This window comes from Ambystoma mexicanum, chromosome 13, assembly GCF_040938575.1.
Source record: "Ambystoma mexicanum isolate Mex_15411 chromosome 13, UKY_AmexF1_1, whole genome shotgun sequence".
NCBI lineage: Eukaryota > Metazoa > Chordata > Amphibia > Caudata > Ambystomatidae > Ambystoma > Ambystoma mexicanum.
The window spans coordinates 806214580-806231142 of NC_090938.1; positions in this window are offsets into that span (position 1 = coordinate 806214580).

The window sequence follows — 16563 nt, forward strand, 5'->3', positions numbered from 1 at the left end:
CCTCTGCTTCTGTCTCTGCAGTGTCTGTGTTGGAGTCACGCAGCTGTCAGTCTGTGGGTCTTCTCTACATGTCTCTGAACTCTCTGTATTGGAGTCACTGCACTGTTTGTGTCTCTGGCTGTGGCCCTGTTTCTGTTTCTACAGTGTCTGTGTTGGAGTCATGCTGCTGTCAGTCTGTGGTGCTCCTCTGCATATCTCTGCACTCTCTGTATTGGAGTCACTGCACTGTCAGTGTCTCTGGCAGTGGCCCTCTGCTTCTGTTTCTGCAGTGTCTGTTTTGGAGTCACGCTGCTGTCAGTCTGTGGGGCTTCCCTGCATATCTCTGTATTGGAATCACTGCACTGTATGTGTCTCGGGCTGTGACCCTGTTTCTGTCTCTGCAGTGTCTGTGTTGGAGTCACGCTGCTGTCAGTCTGTGGGGCTTCCCTGCATATCTCTGCACTCTCTGTATTGGAGTCATTGTACTGTATGTGTATCTGGCTGTGGCCCTCTGCTTCTGTCTCCCCAGTGACTGTGTTGGAGTCACACCACTGTCAGTCTGTGGGGCTTCCCTGCATATCTCTGTACTGCAGTCACTGCACTGTATGTGTCTCTGGCTGTGGCTCTCTGCTTCTGACTCTGCAGTGTCTGTGTTGGAGTCACGCCACTGCCAGTCTTGGGGGGGTTTCCTGCATATCTCTGCACTCTCTGTATTGGAGTCACTGCACTGTATGTGTCTCTGGCGGTGGCCCTGTTTCTGTCTCTGCAGTGTCTGTGTTGGAGTCACGCTGCTGTCAGTCTGTGGGGCTTCCTTGCATATCTCTGTGCTCTCTGTATTGGAGTCACTGCACTGTATGTGTCTCTGGCTGTGTCCCTCTGCTTCTGTTTCTGCAGTGTCTGTGTTGGAGTCACGCAGCTGTCAGTCTGTGGGGCTTCCCTGCATATCTCTGCACTCTCTGTACTGGAGTCACTGCACTGTATGTGTCTCTGGCTGTAGCCCTCTGCTTCTGTCTCCACAAAGACTGTGTTGGAGTCACGCCACTGTCATTCTGTGGGGCTTCCCTGCATATCTCTGTACTCTCTGTATTGGAGTCACTGCACTGTATGTGTCGCTGGCTGTGGCCCTGTGCCTGTCTCTGCAGTGTCTGTGTTGGACTCACGCTGCTGTCAGTCTGTGGGGCTTCCTTGCATATCTCTGCACTCTCTGTATTGGAGTCACTGCACTGTATGTGTCTCTGGCTGTAACCCTCTGCTTCTGTCTCTGCAGTGTCTGTGTCTCTGGCTGTGGCCCTGTTTCTATCTTTGCAGTGTCTGTGTTGGAGTCACGATGCTGTCAGTCTGTGGGGCTTCCCTGCACATCTCCGCACTCTCTGTATTGGAGTCACTGCACTGTATGTGTCTCTGGCTGTAACCCTCTGCTTCTGTCTCCACAGTGTCTGTGTTGGAGTCACGATGCTGTCAGTCTGTGGGGCTTCCCTGCATATCTCTGCCCTCTCTGTATTGGAGTCACTGAACCGTTTGTGTCTCTGGCTTTGGCCCTCTGCTTCTGTCTCTGCAGTGTCTGTGTTGGAGTCACGCAGCTGTCAGTCTGTGGGTCTTCTCTACATGTCTCTGTACTCTCTGTATTGGAGTCACTGCACTGTTTGTGTCTCTGGCTGTGGCCCTGTTTCTAGGGTGTGTGTTGGATTCACGCTGCTGTCAGTCTGTGGGGCTCCCCTGCATATCTCTGCACTCTCTGTATTGGAGTCACTGCACTGTCAGTGTCTCTGGCAGTGGCCCTCTGCTTCTGTTTCTGCAGTGTCTGTGTTGGAGTCACGCAGCTGTCAGTCTGTGGGGCTTCCCTGCATATCTCTGTATTGGAGTCACTGCACTGTATGTGTCTCTGGCTGTGGCCCTGTTTCTGTCTCTGCAGTGTCTGTTTTGGAGTCACGCCTCTGTCAGTCTGTGGGGCTTCCCTGCATATCTCTGTATTGGAGTCACTGCACTGTATGTGTCTCTGGCTGTGGCCCTGTTTCTGTCTCTGCAGTGTCTGTGTTGGAGTCACGCTGCTGTCAGTCTGTGGGGCTTCCCTGCATATCTCTGCACTCTCTGTACTGCAGTCACTGCACTGTGTCTCTGGCTGTAGCCCTCTGCTTCTGTCTCCACAGTGGCTGTGTTGGAGTCACGCCACTGTCAGTCTGTGGGGCTTCCCTGCATATCTCTGTACTCTCTGTATTGGAGTCACTGCACTGTATGTGTCTCTGGCTGTGGCCCTGTGTCTGTCTTTGCAGTGTCTGTGTTGGACTCACGCTGCTGTCAGTCTGTGGGGCTTCCCTGCATATCTCTGCACTCTCTGTATTGGAGTCACTGCACTGTATGTGTCTCTGGCTGTAACCCTCTGCTTCTGCTCCACGGTGTCTGTGTTGGAGTCACGATGCTGTCAGTCTGTGGGGCTTCCCCGCATATCTCTGCCCTCTCTGTATTGGAGTCACTGAACCGTTTGTGTCTCTGGCTTTGGCCCTCTGCTTCTGTCTCTGCAGTGTCTGTGTTGGAGTCACGCAGCTGTCATTCTGTGGGTCTTCTCTACATGTCTCTGAACTCTCTGTATTGGAGTCACTGCACTGCTTGTGTCTCTGGCTGTGGCCCTGTTTCTGTTTCTACAGTGTCTGTGTTGGAGTCACGCTGCTGTCAGTCTGTGGTGCTCCCCTGCATATCTCTGCACTCTCTGTATTGGAGTCACTGCACTGTATGTGTCTCTGGCTGTGGCCCTCTGCTTCTGTTTCTGCAGTGTCTGTGTTGGAGTCACGCAGCTGTCAGTCTGTGGGGCTTCCCTGCATATCTCTGTACTCTCTGTATTGGAGTCACTGAACTGTATGTGTCTCTGGCTGTGGCCCTGTGTCTGTCTTTGCAGTGTCTGTGTTGGACTCACGCTGCTGTCAGTCTGTGGGGCTTCCCTGCATATCTCTGCACTCTCTGTATCGGAGTCACTGCACTGTATGTGTCTCTGGCTGTAACCCTCTGCTTCTGCTCCACGGTGTCTGTGTTGGAGTCACGATGCTGTCAGTCTGTGGGGCTTCCCCGCATATCTCTGCCCTCTCTGTATTGGAGTCACTGAACCGTTTGTGTCTCTGGCTTTGGCCCTCTGCTTCTGTCTCTGCAGTGTCTGTGTTGGAGTCACGCAGCTGTCATTCTGTGGGTCTTCTCTACATGTCTCTGAACTTTCTGTATTGGAGTCACTGCACTGTTTGTGTCTCTGGCTGTGGCCCTGTTTCTGTTTCTACAGTGTCTGTGTTAGAGTCACGCTGCTGTCAGTCTGTGGTGCTCCCCTGCATATCTCTGCACTCTCTGTATTGGAGTCACTGCACTGTATGTGTCTCTGGCTGTGGCCCTCTGCTTCTGTTTCTGCAGTGTCTGTGTTGGAGTCACGCAGCTGTCAGTCTGTGGGGCTTCCCTGCATATCTCTGCACTCTCTGTACTGGAGTCACTGCACTGTATGTGTCTCTGGCTGTAGCCCTCTGCTTCTGTCTCCACAGTGACTGTGTTGGAGTCACGCCACTGTCAGTCTGTGGGGCTTCCCTGCATATCTCTGTACTCTCTGTATTGGAGTCACTGCACTGTATGTGTCTTTGGCTGTGGCCCTGTGTCTGTCTCTGCAGTGTCTGTGTTGGACTCACGCTGCTGTAAGTCTGTGGGGCTTCCCTGCATATCTCTGCACTCTCTGTATTGGAGTCACTGCACTGTATGTGTCTCTGGCTGTAACCCTCTGCTTCTGCTCCACGGTGTCTGTGTTGGAGTCACGATGCTGTCAGTCTGTGGGGCTTCCCCGCATATCTCTGCCCTCTCTGTATTGGAGTCACTGAACCGTTTGTGTCTCTGGCTTTGGCCCTCTGCTTCTGTCTCTGCAGTGTCTGTGTTGGAGTCACGCAGCTGTCATTCTGAGGGTCTTCTCTACATGTCTCTGAATTCTCTGTATTGTAGTCACTGCACTGTTTGTGTCTCTGGCTGTGGCCCTGTTTCTGTTTCTACAGTGTCTGTGTTGGACTCACGCTGCTGTCAGTCTGTGGGGCTTCCCTGCATATCTCTGCACTCTCTGTATTGGAGTCACTGCACTGTATGTGTCTCTGGCTGTAACCCTCTGCTTCTGTCTCTGCAGTGTCTGTGTCTCTGGTTGTGGCCCTGTTTCTATCTTTGCAGTGTATGTGTTGGAGTCACGCTGCTGTCAGTCTGTGGTGCTCCCCTGCATATCTCTGTACTCTCTGTATTGGAGTCACTGCACTGTATGTGTCTTTGGCTGTGGCCCTGTGTCTGTCTCTGCAGTGTCTGTGTTGGACTCACGCTGCTGTCAGTCTGTGGGGCTTCCCTGCATATCTCTGCACTCTCTGTATTGGAGTCACTGCACTGTATGTGTCTCTGGCTGTAACCCTCTGCTTCTGTCTCTGCAGTGTCTGTGTCTCTGGTTGTGGCCCTGTTTCTATCTTTGCAGTGTATGTGTTGGAGTCAGGATGCTGTCAGTCTGTGGGGCTTCCCTGCACATCTCTGCACTCTCTGTACTGGAGTCACTGCACTGTATGTGTCTCTGGCTGTGGCTCTCTGCTTCTGACTCTGCAGTGTCTTTGCTGGAGTCACGCCACTGCCAGTCTTGGGGGGGGGGGGGTTCCTGCATATCTCTGCACTCTCTGTATTGGAGTCACTGCACTGTATGTGTCTCTGGCGTTGGCCTGTTTCTGTCTCTGCAGTCTCTGTGTTGGAGTCACGCTGCTGTCAGTCTGTGGGGCTTCCTTGCATATCTCTGTGCTCTCTGTATTGGAGTCACTGCACTGTATGTGTCTTTGGCTGTGGCCCTGTGTCTGTCTCTGCAGTGTCTGTGTTGGACTCACGCTGCTGTAAGTCTGTGGGGCTTCCCTGCATATCTCTGCACTCTCTGTATTGGAGTCACTGCACTGTATGTGTCTCTGGCTGTAACCCTCTGCTTCTGCTCCACGGTGTCTGTGTTGGAGTCACGATGCTGTCAGTCTGTGGGGCTTCCCCGCATATCTCTGCCCTCTCTGTATTGGAGTCACTGAACCGTTTGTGTCTCTGGCTTTGGCCCTCTGCTTCTGTCTCTGCAGTGTCTGTGTTGGAGTCACGCAGCTGTCATTCTGAGGGTCTTCTCTACATGTCTCTGAATTCTCTGTATTGGAGTCACTGCACTGTTTGTGTCTCTGGCTGTGGCCCTGTTTCTGTTTCTACAGTGTCTGTGTTGGACTCACGCTGCTGTCAGTCTGTGGGGCTTCCCTGCATATCTCTGCACTCTCTGTATTGGAGTCACTGCACTGTATGTGTCTCTGGCTGTAACCCTCTGCTTCTGTCTCTGCAGTGTCTGTGTCTCTGGTTGTGGCCCTGTTTCTATCTTTGCAGTGTATGTGTTGGAGTCACGCTGCTGTCAGTCTGTGGTGCTCCCCTGCATATCTCTGTACTCTCTGTATTGGAGTCACTGCACTGTATGTGTCTTTGGCTGTGGCCCTGTGTCTGTCTCTGCAGTGTCTGTGTTGGACTCACGCTGCTGTCAGTCTGTGGGGCTTCCCTGCATATCTCTGCACTCTCTGTATTGGAGTCACTGCACTGTATGTGTCTCTGGCTGTAACCCTCTGCTTCTGTCTCTGCAGTGTCTGTGTCTCTGGTTGTGGCCCTGTTTCTATCTTTGCAGTGTATGTGTTGGAGTCAGGATGCTGTCAGTCTGTGGGGCTTCCCTGCACATCTCTGCACTCTCTGTATTGGAGTCACTGCACTGTATGTGTCTCTGGCTGTAACCCTCTGCTTCTGTCTCCACAGTGTCTGTGTTGGAGTCACGATGCTGTCAGTCTGTGGGGCTTCCCTGCATATCTCTGCCCTCTCTGTATTGGAGTCACTGAACCGTTTGTGTCTCTGGCTTTGGCCCTCTGCTTCTGTCTCTGCAGTGTCTGTGTTGGAGTCACGCAGCTGTCAGTCTGTGGGTCTTCTCTACATGTCTCTGAACTCTCTGTATTGGAGTCACTGCACTGTTTGTGTCTCTGGCTGTGGCCCTGTTTCTACAGTGTCTGTGTTGGAGTCACGCTGCTGTCAGTCTGTGGGGCTCCCCTGCATATCTCTGCACTCTCTGTATTGGAGTCACTGCACTGTCAGTGTCTCTGGCAGTGGCCCTCTGCTTCTGTTTCTGCAGTGTCTGTGTCGGAGTCACGCAGCTGTCAGTTTGTGGGGCTTCCCTGCATATCTCTGTATTGGAGTCACTGCACTGTATGTGTCTCTGGCTGTGGCCCTGTTTCTGTCTCTGCAGTGTCTGTTTTGGAGTCACGCTGCTGTCAGTCTGTGGGGCTTCCCTGCATATCTCTGTATTGGAGTCACTGCACTGTATGTGTCTCTGGCTGTGGCCCTGTTTCTGTTTCTGCAGTGTCTGTGTTGGAGTCACGCTGCTGTCAGTCTGTGGGGCTTCCCTGCATATCTCTGCACTCTCTGTACTGGAGTCACTGCACTGTGTCTCTGGCTGTAGCCCTCTGCTTCTGTCTCCACAGTGACTGTGTTGGAGTCACGCCACTGTCAGTCTGTGGGGCTTCCCTGCATATCTCTGTACTCTCTGTATTGGAGTCACTGCACTGTATGTGTCTCTGGCTGTGGCCCTGTGTCTGTCTTTGCAGTGTCTGTATTGGACTCACGCTGCTGTCAGTCCGTGGGGCTTCCCTGCATATCTCTGCACTCTCTGTATTGGAGTCACTGCACTGTATGTGTCTCTGGCTGTAACCCTCTGCTTCTGTCTCCACGGTGTCTGTGTTGGAGCCACGATGCTGTCAGTCTGTGGGGCTTCCCTGCATATCTCTGCCCTCTCTATATTGGAGTCACTGAACCGTTTGTGTCTCTGGGTTTGGCCCTCTGCTTCTGTCTATGCAATGTCTGTGTTGGAGTCACGCAGCTGTCAGTCTGTGGGTCTTCTCTACATGTCTCTGAAGTCTCTGTATTGGAGTCACTGCACTGTTTGTGTCTCTGGCTGTGGCCCTGTTTCTGTTTCTACAGTGTCTGTGTTGGAGTCACGCTGCTCTCAGTCTGTGGTGCTCCCCTGCATATCTCTGCACTCTCTGTATTGGAGTCACTGCACTGTCAGTGTCTCTGGCAGTTGCCCTCTGCTTCTGTTTCTGCAGTGTCTGTGTTGGGGTCACGCAGCTGTCAGTCTGTGGGGCTTCCCTGCATATCTCTGTATTGGAGTCACTGCACTGTATGTGTCTCTGGCTGTGGCCCTGTTTCTGTCTCTGCAGTGTCTGTTTTGGAGTCACGCTGCTGTCAGTCTGTGGGGCTTCCCTGCATATCTCTGTATTGGAGTCACTGCACTGTATGTGTCTCGGGCTGTGACCCTGTTTCTGTCTCTGCAGTGTCTGTGTTGGAGTCACGCTGCTGTCAGTCTGTGGGGCTTCCCTGCATATCTCTGCACTCTCTGTATTGGAGTCATTGTACTGTATGTGTATCTGGCTGTGGCCCTCTGCTTCTGTTTCTGCAGTGTCTGTGTTGGAGTCACGCAGCTGTCAGTCTGTGGGGTTTCCCTGCATATCTCTGCACTCTCTGTACTGGAGTCACTGCACTGTATGTGTCTCTGGCTGTGGCTCTCTGCTTCTGACTCTGCAGTGTCTGTGCTGGAGTCACGCCACTGCCAGTCTTGGGGGGGGGGGGTTTCCTGCATATCTCTGCACTCTCTGTATTGGAGTCACTGCACTGTATGTGTCTCTGGCGTTGGCCTGTTTCTGTCTCTGCAGTCTCTGTGTTGGAGTCACGCTGCTGTCAGTCTGTGGGGCTTCCTTGCATATCTCTGTGCTCTCTGTATTGGAGTCACTGCACTGTATGTGTCTCTGGCTGTGGCCCTCTGCTTCTGTTTCTGCAGTGTCTGTGTTGGAGTCACGCAGCTGTCAGTCTGTGGGGCTTCCCTGCATATCTCTGCACTCTCTGTACTGGAGTCACTGCACTGTATGTGTCTCTGGCTGTAGCCCTCTGCTTCTGTCTCCACAGTGACTGTGTTGGAGTCACGCCACTGTCAGTCTGTGGGGCTTCCCTGCATATCTCTGTACTCTCTGTATTGGAGTCACTGCACCGTTTGTGTCTCTGGCTGTGGCCCTGTTTCTGTTTCTACAGTGTCTGTGTTGGAGTCACGCTGCTGTCAGTCTGTGGGGCTCCCCTGCATATCTCTGCACTCTCTGTATTGGAGTCACTGCACTGTCAGTGTCTCTGGCAGTGGCCCTCTGCTTCTGTTTCTGCAGTGTCTTTGTTGGACTCACGCTGCTGTCAGTCTGTGGGGCTTCCCTGCATGTCTCTGCACTCTCTGTATTGGAGTCACTGCACCGTTTGTGTCTCTGGCTGTGGCCCTGTTTCTGTTTCTACAGTGTCTGTGTTGGAGTCACGCTGCTGTCAGTCTGTGGGGCTCCCCTGCATATCTCTGCACTCTCTGTACTGGAGTCACTGCACTGTATGTGTCTCTGGCTGTAGCCCTCTGCTTCTGTCTCCACAGTGACTGTGTTGGAGTCACGCCACTGTCAGTCTGTGGGGCTTCCCTGCATATCTCTGTACTCTCTGTATTGGAGTCACTGCACCGTTTGTGTCTCTGGCTGTGGCCCTGTTTCTGTCTTTGCAGTGTCTGTGTTGGACTCACGCTGCTGTCAGTCTGTGGGGCTTCCCTGCATATCTCTGCACTCTCTGTATTGGAGTCACTGCACCGTTTGTGTCTCTGGCTGTGGCCCTGTTTCTGTTTCTACAGTGTCTGTGTTGGAGTCACGCTGCTGTCAGTCTGTGGGGCTCCCCTGCATATCTCTGCACTCTCTGTATTGAAGTCACTGAACCGTTTGTGTCTCTGGCTTTGGCCCTCTGCTTCTGTCTCTGCAGTGTCTGTGTTGGAGTCACGCAGCTGTCAGTCTGTGGGTCTTCTCTACATGTCTCCGAACTCTCTGTATTGGAGTCACTGCACTGTTTGTGTCTCTGGCTGTGGCCCTGTTTCTGTTTCTACAGTGTCTGTGTTGGAGTCACGCTGCTGTCAGTTTGTGAGGCTCCCCTGCATATCTCTGCACTCTCTGTATTGGAGTCACTGCACTGTCAGTGTCTCTGGCAGTGGCCCTCTGCTTCTGTTTCTGCAGTGTCTGTGTTGGAGTCATGCAGCTGTCAGTCTGTGGGGCTTCCCTGCATATCTCTGTATTGGAGTCACTGCACTGTATGTGTCTCTGGCTGTGGCCCTGTTTCTGTCTCTGCATTGTCTGTTTTGGAGTCACGCTGCTGTCAGTCTGTGGGGCTTTCCTGCATATCTCTGTATTGGAGTCACTGCACTGCATGTGTCTCTGGCTTTGGCCTGTTTCTGTCTCTGCAGTCTCTGTGTTGGAGTCACGCTGCTGTCAGTCTGTGGGGCTTCCTTGCATTACTTTGTGCTCTCTGTATTGGAGTCACTGCACTGTATGTGTCTCTGGCTGTGGCCCTCTGCTTCTGTTTCTGCAGTGTCTGTGTTGGAGTCACGCAGCTGTCAGTCTGTGGGGCTTCCCTGCATATCTCTGTACTCTCTGTATTGGAGTCACTGCACTGTATGTGTCTCTGGCTGTGGCCCTGTGTCTGTCTTTGCAGTGTCTGTGTTGGACTCACGCTGCTGTCAGTCTGTGGGGCTTCCCTGCATATCTCTGCACTCTCTGTATCGGAGTCACTGCACTGTATGTGTCTCTGGCTGTAACCCTCTGCTTCTGCTCCACGGTGTCTGTGTTGGAGTCACGATGCTGTCAGTCTGTGGGGCTTCCCCGCATATCTCTGCCCTCTCTGTATTGGAGTCACTGAACCGTTTGTGTCTCTGGCTTTGGCCCTCTGCTTCTGTCTCTGCAGTGTCTGTGTTGGAGTCACGCAGCTGTCATTCTGTGGGTCTTCTCTACATGTCTCTGAACTTTCTGTATTGGAGTCACTGCACTGTTTGTGTCTCTGGCTGTGGCCCTGTTTCTGTTTCTACAGTGTCTGTGTTAGAGTCACGCTGCTGTCAGTCTGTGGTGCTCCCCTGCATATCTCTGCACTCTCTGTATTGGAGTCACTGCAGTGTATGTGTCTTTGGCTGTGGCCCTGTGTCTGTCTCTGCAGTGTCTGTGTTGGACTCACGCTGCTGTCAGTCTGTGGGGCTTCCCTGCATATCTCTGCACTCTCTGTATTGGAGTCACTGCACTGTATGTGTCTCTGGCTGTAACCCTCTGCTTCTGCTCCACGGTGTCTGTGTTGGAGTCACGATGCTGTCAGTCTGTGGGGCTTCCCCGCATATCTCTGCCCTCTCTGTATTGGAGTCACTGAACCGTTTGTGTCTCTGGCTTTGGCCCTCTGCTTCTGTCTCTGCAGTGTCGGTGTTGGAGTCACGCAGCTGTCATTCTGTGGGTCTTCTCTACATGTCTCTGAACTCTCTGTATTGGAGTCACTGCACTGTTTGTGTCTCTGGCTGTGGCCCTGTTTCTGTTTCTACAGTGTCTGTGTTAGAGTCACGCTGCTGTCAGTCTGTGGTGCTCCCCTGCATATCTCTGTACTCTCTGTATTGGAGTCACTGCACTGTATGTGTCTTTGGCTGTGGCCCTGTGTCTGTCTCTGCAGTGTCTGTGTTGGACTCACGCTGCTGTCAGTCTGTGGGGCTTCCCTGCATATCTCTGCACTCTCTGTATTGGAGTCACTGCACTGTATGTGTCTCTGGCTGTAACCCTCTGCTTCTGTCTCTGCAGTGTCTGTGTCTCTGGTTGTGGCCCTGTTTCTATCTTTGCAGTGTCTGTGTTGGAGTCAGGATGCTGTCAGTCTGTGGGGCTTCGCTGCACATCTCTGCACTCTCTGTATTGGAGTCACTGCACTGTATGTGTCTCTGGCTGTAACCCTCTGCTTCTGTCTCCACAGTGTCTGTGTTGGAGTCACGATGCTGTCAGTCTGTGGGGCTTCCCTGCATATCTCTGCCCTCTCTGTATTGGAGTCACTGAACCGTTTGTGTCTCTGGCTTTGGCCCTCTGCTTCTGTCTCTGCAGTGTCTGTGTTGGAGTCACGCAGCTGTCAGTCTGTGGGTCTTCTCTACATGTCTCTGAACTCTCTGTATTGGAGTCACTGCACTGTCAGTGTCTCTGGCAGTGGCCCTCTGCTTCTGTTTCTGCAGTGTCTGTGTCGGAGTCACGCAGCTGTCAGTTTGTGGGGCTTCCCTGCATATCTCTGTATTGGAGTCACTGCACTGTATGTGTCTCTGGCTGTGGCCCTGTTTCTGTCTCTGCAGTGTCTGTTTTGGAGTCACGCTGCTGTCAGTCTGTGGGGCTTCCCTGCATATCTCTGTATTGGAGTCACTGCACTGTATGTGTCTCTGGCTGTGGCCCTGTTTCTGTTTCTGCAGTGTCTGTGTTGGAGTCACGCTGCTGTCAGTCTGTGGGGCTTCCCTGCATATCTCTGCACTCTCTGTACTGGAGTCACTGCACTGTGTCTCTGGCTGTAGCCCTCTGTTTCTGTCTCCACAGTGACTGTGTTGGAGTCACGCCACTGTCAGTCTGTGGGGCTTCCCTGCATATCTCTGTACTCTCTGTATTGGAGTCACTGCACTGTATGTGTCTCTGGCTGTGGCCCTGTGTCTGTCTTTGCAGTGTCTGTATTGGACTCACGCTGCTGTCAGTCTGTGGGGCTTCCCTGCATATCTCTGCACTCTCTGTATTGGAGTCACTGCACTGTATGTGTCTCTGGCTGTAACCCTCTGCTTCTGTCTCCACGGTGTCTGTGTTGGAGCCACGATGCTGTCAGTCTGTGGGGCTTCCCTGCATATCTCTGCCCTCTCTATATTGGAGTCACTGAACCGTTTGTGTCTCTGGCTTTGGCCCTCTGCTTCTGTCTATGCAATGTCTGTGTTGGAGTCACGCAGCTGTCAGTCTGTGGGTCTTCTCTACATGTCTCTGAAGTCTCTGTATTGGAGTCACTGCACTGTTTGTGTCTCTGGCTGTGGCCCTGTTTCTGTTTCTACAGTGTCTGTGTTGGAGTCACGCTGCTCTCAGTCTGTGGTGCTCCCCTGCATATCTCTGCACTCTCTGTATTGGAGTCACTGCACTGTATGTGTCTCTGGCTGTGGCCCTGTTTCTGTCTCTGCAGTGTCTGTTTTGGAGTCACGCTGCTGTCAGTCTGTGGGGCTTCCCTGCATATCTCTGTATTGGAGTCACTGCACTGTATGTGTCTCGGGCTGTGACCCTGTTTCTGTCTCTGCAGTGTCTGTGTTGGAGTCACGCTGCTGTCAGTCTGTGGGGCTTCCCTGCATATCTCTGCACTCTCTGTATTGGAGTCATTGTACTGTATGTGTATCTGGCTGTGGCCCTCTGCTTCTGTTTCTGCAGTGTCTGTGTTGGAGTCACGCAGCTGTCAGTCTGTGGGGCTTCCCTGCATATCTCTGCACTCTCTGTACTGGAGTCACTGCACTGTATGTGTCTCTGGCTGTGGCTCTCTGCTTCTGACTCTGCAGTGTCTGTGCTGGAGTCACGCCACTGCCAGTCTTGGGGGGGGGGGGGGGTTCCTGCATATCTCTGCACTCTCTGTATTGGAGTCACTGCACTGTATGTGTCTCTGGCATTGGCCTGTTTCTGTCTCTGCAGTCTCTGTGTTGGAGTCACGCTGCTGTCAGTCTGTGGGGCTTCCTTGCATATCTCTGTGCTCTCTGTATTGGAGTCACTGCACTGTATGTGTCTCTGGCTGTGGCCCTCTGCTTCTGTTTCTGCAGTGTCTGTGTTGGAGTCACGCAGCTGTCAGTCTGTGGGGCTTCCCTGCATATCTCTGCACTCTCTGTACTGGAGTCACTGCACTGTATGTGTCTCTGGCTGTAGCCCTCTGCTTCTGTCTCCACAGTGACTGTGTTGGAGTCACGCCACTGTCAGTCTGTGGGGCTTCCCTGCATATCTCTGTACTCTCTGTATTGGAGTCACTGCACCGTTTGTGTCTCTGGCTGTGGCCCTGTTTCTGTTTCTACAGTGTCTGTGTTGGAGTCACGCTGCTGTCAGTCTGTGGGGCTCCCCTGCATATCTCTGCACTCTCTGTATTGGAGTCACTGCACTGTCAGTGTCTCTGGCAGTGGCCCTCTGCTTCTGTTTCTGCAGTGTCTTTGTTGGACTCACGCTGCTGTCAGTCTGTGGGGCTTCCCTGCATATCTCTGCATTCTCTGTATTGGAGTCACTGCACCGTTTGTGTCTCTGGCTGTGGCCCTGTTTCTGTTTCTACAGTGTCTGTGTTGGAGTCACGCTGCTGTCAGTCTGTGGGGCTCCCCTGCATATCTCTGCACTCTCTGTACTGGAGTCACTGCACTGTATGTGTCTCTGGCTGTAGCCCTCTGCTTCTGTCTCCACAGTGACTGTGTTGGAGTCACGCCACTGTCAGTCTGTGGGGCTTCCCTGCATATCTCTGTACTCTCTGTATTGGAGTCACTGCACCGTTTGTGTCTCTGGCTGTGGCCCTGTTTCTGTCTTTGCAGTGTCTGTGTTGGACTCACGCTGCTGTCAGTCTGTGGGGCTTCCCTGCATATCTCTGCACTCTCTGTATTGGAGTCACTGCACCGTTTGTGTCTCTGGCTGTGGCCCTGTTTCTGTTTCTACAGTGTCTGTGTTGGAGTCACGCTGCTGTCAGTCTGTGGGGCTCCCCTGCATATCTCTGCACTCTCTGTATTGGACTCACTGCACTGTCAGTGTCTCTGGCAGTGGCCCTCTGCTTCTGTTTCTGCAGTGTCTGTGTTGGAGTCACGCAGCTGTATGTGTCTCTGGCTGTAACCCTCTGCTTCTGTCTCTGCAGTGTCTGTGTCTCTGGCTGTGGCCCTGTTTCTATCTTTGCAGTGTCTGTGCTGGAGTCACGATGCTGTCAGTCTGTGGGGCTTCCCTGCATATCTCTGCCCTCTCTGTATTGAAGTCACTGAACCGTTTGTGTCTCTGGCTTTGGCCCTCTGCTTCTGTCTCTGCAGTGTCTGTGTTGGAGTCACGCAGCTGTCAGTCTGTGGGTCTTCTCTACATGTCTCCGAACTCTCTGTATTGGAGTCACTGCACTGTTTGTGTCTCTGGCTGTGGCCCTGTTTCTGTTTCTACAGTGTCTGTGTTGGAGTCACGCTGCTGTCAGTCTGTGAGGCTCCCCTGCATATCTCTGCACTCTCTGTATTGGAGTCACTGCACTGTCAGTGTCTCTGGCAGTGGCCCTCTGCTTCTGTTTCTGCAGTGTCTGTGTTGGAGTCATGCATCTGTCAGTCTGTGGGGCTTCCCTGCATATCTCTGTATTGGAGTCACTGCACTGTATGTGTCTCTGGCTGTGGCCCTGTTTCTGTCTCTGCATTGTCTGTTTTGGAGTCACGCTGCTGTCAGTCTGTGGGGCTTCCCTGCATATCTCTGTATTGGAGTCACTGCACTGTATGTGTCTCTGGCTTTGGCCTGTTTCTGTCTCTGCAGTCTCTGTGTTGGAGTCACGCTGCTGTCAGTCTGTGGGGCTTCCTTGCATTACTCTGTGCTCTCTGTATTGGAGTCACTGCACTGTATGTGTCTCTGGCTGTGGCCCTCTGCTTCTGTTTCTGCAGTGACTGTGTTGGAGTCACGCCACTGTCAGTCTGTGGGGCTTCCCTGCATATCTCTGTACTCTCTGTATTGGAGTCACTGCACTGTATGTGTCTCTGGCTGTGGCCCCGTTTCTGTCTTTGCAGTGTCTGTGTTGGACTCACGCTGCTGTCAGTCTGTGGGGCTTCCCTGCATATCTCTGCCCTCTCTGTATTGAAGTCACTGAACCGTTTGTGTCTCTGGCTTTGGCCCTCTGCTTCTGTCTCTGCAGTGTCTGTGTTGGAGTCACGCAGCTGTCAGTCTGTGGGTCTTCTCTACATGTCTCTGAACTCTCTGTATTGGAGTCACTGCACTGTTTGTGTCTCTGGCTGTGGCCCTGTTTCTGTTTCTACAGTGTCTGTGTTGGAGTCACGCTGCTGTCAGTCTGTGGGGCTCCCCTGCATATCTCTGCACTCTCCGTATTGGAGTCACTGCACTGTCAGTGTCTCTGGCAGTGGCCCTCTGCTTCTGTTTCTGCAGTGTCTGTGTTGGAGTCACGCAGCTGTCAGTCCGTGGGGCTTCCCTGCATATCTCTGTATTGGAGTCACTGCACTGTATGTGTCTCTGGCTGTGGCCCTGTTTCTGTCTCTGCATTGTCTGTTTTGGAGTCACGCTGCTGTCAGTCTGTGGGGCTTCCCTGCATATCTCTGTATTGGAGTCACTGCACTGTATGTGTCTCTGCCTGTGGCCCTGTTTCTGTCTCTGCAGTGTCTGTGTTGGAGTCACGCTGCAGTCAGTCTGTGGGGCTTCCCTGCATATCTCTGCACTCTCTGTACTGGAGTCACTGCACTGTATGTGTCTCTGGCTGTGGCCCTGTTTCTGTCTCTGCAGTGTCTGATTTGGAGTCACGCTGCTGTCAGTCTGTGGGGCTTCCCTGCATATCTCTGTGCTCTCTGTATTGGAGTCACTGCACTGTATGTGTCTCGGGCTGTGACCCTGTTTCTGTCTCTGCAGTGTCTGTGTTGGAGTCACGCTGCTGTCAGTCTGTGGGGCTTCCCTGCATATCTCTGCACTCTCTGTATTGGAGTCATTGTACTGTATGTGTATCTGGCTGTGGCCCTCTGCTTCTGTCTCCCCAGTGACTGTGTTGGAGTCACGCCACTGTCAGTCTGTGGGGCTTCCCTGCATATCTCTGTATTGGAGTTACTGCACTGTATGTGTCTCTAGCTGTGGCCCTCTGCTTCTGACTCTGCAGTGTCTGTGTTGGAGTCACGCCACTGCCAGTCTTGGGGGGTTTCCTGCATATCTCTGCACTCTCTGTATTGGAGTCACTGCACTGTATGTGTCTCTGGCTGTGGCCCTGTTTCTGTCTCTGCAGTGTCTGATTTGGAGTCACGCTGCTGTCAGTCTGTGGGGCTTCCCTGCATATCTCTGTGCTCTCTGTATTGGAGTCACTGCACTGTATGTGTCTCTGGCTGTGGCCCTGTTTCTGTCTCTGCAGTGTCTGTGTTGGAGTCACGCTGCTGTCAGTCTGTGGGGCATCCCTGCATATCTCTGTATTGGCATCACTGCACTGTACGTGTCTCTGGCTGTTGCCCTCTGCTTCTGTCTCTGCAGTGTCTGTGTTGGAGTCACGCAGCTGTCAGTCTGTGAGGCTTCCTTGCATGTCTCTGCACTCTCTGTATTGGAGTCACTGCACTGTATGTGTCTCTGGCTGTGGCCCTCTGCTTCTGTCTCTGCCGTGTCTGTGTTGGAGTCACGCAGCTGTCAGTCTGTGAGGCTTCCTTGCATGTCCCTGCACTCTCTGTATTGGAGTCACTGCACTGTATGTGTCTCTGGCTGTGGCCCTCTGCTTCTGTCTCTGTCGTGTCTGTGTTGGAGTCACGCAGCTGTCAGTCTGTGGGTCTTCTCTAGATGTCTCTGAACTCTCTGTATTGGAGTCACTGCACTGTATGTGTCTCTGGCTGTGGCCCTGTTTCTGTCTCTGCAGTGTCTGTTTTGGAGTCACGCTGCTGTCAGTCTGTGGGTCTTCTCTAAATGTCTCTGAACTCTCTGTATTGGAGTCACTGCACTGTATGTGTCTCTGGCTGTGGCCCTGTTTCTGTCTCTGCAG